The sequence below is a fragment of the Elephantulus edwardii genome, unplaced genomic scaffold (genome assembly GCF_000299155.1).
Source record: "Elephantulus edwardii isolate Elephantulus edwardi_28Jun2011 unplaced genomic scaffold, EleEdw1.0 scaffold00130, whole genome shotgun sequence".
Taxonomy (NCBI): Eukaryota; Metazoa; Chordata; class Mammalia; order Macroscelidea; family Macroscelididae; genus Elephantulus; species Elephantulus edwardii.
The window spans coordinates 1,868,234-1,871,891 of record NW_006399880.1 but is presented as its reverse complement, the minus strand read 5'-3'; the positions used below and the strand labels follow the sequence as shown (position 1 = coordinate 1,871,891).

The following is a 3,658-nucleotide window of genomic DNA, read 5'->3' as shown; positions in this document are numbered from 1 at the left end:
AAGTATTATTTGCATGACAATAGTCCAGAGCAAGAGGTGTACAGCAAAATGGACTGGGACAAATGTGGGGGGATGAAATTGTGCAACAATAAAGGGATTTTTTTAAAAGAAAAGCAGACTTAGGGGTGGGGTAGGGAGGAAAATGTGCAACAACGAATGAATAGAAATCCAGAAAGATGGCATAAATAATGTACACTGCATTGAGTTTCTAAGGATCATGTCTGTGAGACAGGATTCCCGGTCCAGAGACAATGGCCCCGATGGAATGGAGCGAGAAGGTGTCATCGAGAGTAATTGGAATGAGATTGTTGATAGCTTTGATGACATGAACCTCCCCGAATCCCTTCTCTGAGGCATCTATGCCTATGGTTTTGAAAAGCCCTCTGCCATACAGCAGCGGGCCATTCTTTCTTGTATCAAGGATTATGATGTGATTGCTCAAACTCAATCTGGGACTGGGGAAACAGCCACTTTTGCCATGTCAATTCTACAGCAGTTAGAATTGGATCTGAAGGCCATCCAGGCTTTTGTCCTGCTCCTACTTGAGAGTTGGCCCCGCAGATATAGATTGTGGTAATGGCATTAGAAGTTGACACGGGTGCCTCCTGCCATGTCTGCATTGGGGGCACCAATGTATGTGCTGAAGTGCAGATGGAGGCTCCGCACATCATCGTGGGTACCCCAGGCCGTGTATTTGATATGCTTAATTGAAGATACCTTTCTCCCAAGTACATAAAATGTTTGTGCTGGATGAAGCTGATGAAATGTTAAGCCGTGGGTTTAAGGACCAGATCTATGACATATTCCAGAAGCTCAACAGCAACACGCAGGTGGTTTTGTTATCAGCTACAATGCCTTCTAATGTGCTTGAAGTGACCAAAAAGTTCATGAGGGAACCCCATTCAGATTCTTGTCAAGAAGGAAGAACTGACCCTGGAGGGTATCTGCCAATTCTACATCAATGTGGAACATGAGGAGTGGAAGCTGGACACACTGTGTGATTTGTCCGAAACATTAACGATCACCCAGGCCATCATTTTCATTAACACCCGAAGGAAGGTTGACTGGCTCACTGAAAAAATGCATGCCCGGGATTTCACCGTCTCTGCCATGCATGGAGATATGGACCAAAAGGAACGAGACGTGATCATGAGGGAGTTCCGTTCTGGCTCCAGCAGAGTTCTCATCACTAGTGATCTACTGGCCGGAGGCACTGATGTACAAGTTTCTTTAGTCGTAAACTATGACCTTCCCACCAACAGGGAAAGATCATTCACAGACTTGGACGTGGTGGGTGCTTTGGCCGTAAGGGTATGGCTATTAACATGGTGACAGAAGAAGACAAGAGACATTGAGACCTTCTATAACACCTCCTTTGAGGAAATGCCCCTCAATGTTGCTGACCTCATCTGAGAGGGGCCATCTGTCTTGCTATAGCCCTGGCCCAGGGTTCAGTCCTGAAGGGCTTCTTCCCCCCCATACCCCTTCCCCACTCTTTTGAATAAATGTCACTTTTTGAGGCAAAAAAAAGTACACTGCATTGAAACAGGTGAGGGAGAAAACGGTTTAAAAGGGATATGTGATTAGGTATTATTGTCATGACAGGAGTCCGGAGCGAAGACTGCATAGAGGAGTGGACCTTGGGGGAAGGGATTGTAGAACAATGGGGGAACTTTTCTTTTACATTTCAAAGAGAAGAGTGCACTGGGGGGGAGGGGTGGGCAGGGAGAAAAGTGCAACAATGAATTAATGGAAATCCAAAGTCTCTGTAAAATTTCATTGAAATTAATAAAAAAAATTCCTAAAAAATCCTCAATAAAAATTAAAAAAAGAAGAAATTACAAAACTACTCATCAAAGGGGGTATACTATTTTTCACCCTCAATATTAGCATATGATTGTTTTAGTTCCTTTATATGCTTCCTAGCAGATAGCATGGTCAGTTTTTTCATTTTTGGTATTCTAAATGACCCCTCATGACACAGTAAGCATCACAAGAAGATAGAAAAGAGTACACAGAATCACTGTACCAAAAAGAATTGGCTGACACAGAAGAAATCCTTGACACAACATATGATCAAGAGCCTATGGAGATCAAGAAGGAAGTTCAAGTTGCACTGAAGGAATTGGCAAAAAACAATGACCCAGGAATTGGTGGAATACAATTGACATATTTCAGCAGAGACGCTGCCCTGGATGTGCTCACCAGGTTATGCCAAGAAATATGGAGGACAACTACCTGGTCAATTGACCGGAATAGGTCTGTATTTATTCCCATAAAAAAAAAAAAAAAAAAAAGACGATCCAACAGAATGTGGAAATTACTAAATGGTTTCAATCTCCTCTCCATCCATGATAATGTTGCCTATTGGTCCAGTGGTAAGAATCTTTGTTTTCTTGACACTGAGATGTAATCCATACCAAAGGCTGCATTCCTTGATCTTCTGCAACAAGTGTTTCAAGTCCTCCCACTTTTAGCAATCAAGGTTGTGTCATCTGCATAACACAGGTTATTGATAAGTCTCCCTCCCAACCTGATGATATATTCCTCTTCATAGAGTCCTGATACTTGAATAATTTGCTCAGCAAATTATCACATGCAAGCAAAATACTGCTGAAGATCTTTTAAAAATGACTGGAACAGTATATAGATATGGAACTGCCAGAAGTTCAAAGAGGATTTAGAAGAGGCTGTGGTACCAGGGATATCATTGCTGATGTCAGAAAGTAAAGAATATGAGAAGAATGTCTATTTGTGCTTTATTGATTATGCAGAGACATTTGACTGTGTAGATCATAACAAGTTGTGGCTGACACTGAGAAGAATGGGAATCCCAGAACACTTGATTGTGCTCAGAAGGAACCTATACCTGGACCAGGAGGCTGTTGTACGAACAGAGCGGGGGAGAACGGCATCATTTAAAATTATGAAGGGAGTGTGTCATGGTTGTATTCTCTCCCCATACTTATTTAATCTGTATGCTGAGCAAATTATTCGACTGAAGGTACGCAACAACAAAACAACTACAACAACATTGTTCTTGTACAATCTTCAGTCTCTTCTGACACCCATTTTGGTCTTTAAAAGCAGGAAAGGTGTGTATCAGGGTCGTATTCTTTCTTCATACCTGTTCAGTCTGTATGCTGAGCTAATGATTTGAGAACCTGGACTATAGGAGGAAGAACATGGCATCAGGATTGAAGGAAGATTCTTCAACAACCTGTGTCGTGCAGATAACACAAACTTGCTTGTTGAAAGTGAAAAGGACTTCAAACACTTGCTACAGAAGATCAAAGACCACAGCCTTCAATAAGGATTACATCTCAATCTCAGGAAAACAAAAGAACTCATCACTGGACTAATCGGCACCGTTGTGATATTTGGAGAAAAGATTGAATGATTTCATTTTACTTGGATCCATAATCAACATTGCATTGCTTCTAATATCAGCAGTCAAGAAATCAGATGTCATTTTCATGCAGGTTTCTGCTGTGGAGTTCCAAGGGTTCATGTGCACAGTGAGCAATACTATTCCAAGCCTACCAGTACCCAAGACCCCAGTTTGCCTGTGTCAGAGCTTCATATTGCTTGGACCCACAATTAAAACCCATGGTACCAGCAGTCAGGAAATAAGGATATGCATTGCACTGAGAAAATA

The 3,658-nt window shown here is 41.9% G+C and overlaps 1 pseudogene; it reads left to right on the top strand.

Annotated features, from left to right (window-relative positions):
- Positions 1 to 217: 217 nt before the first annotated feature.
- LOC102853910 lies at positions 218 to 1,413 on the top strand (annotated as a pseudogene).
- Positions 1,414 to 3,658: the final 2,245 nt, after the last annotated feature.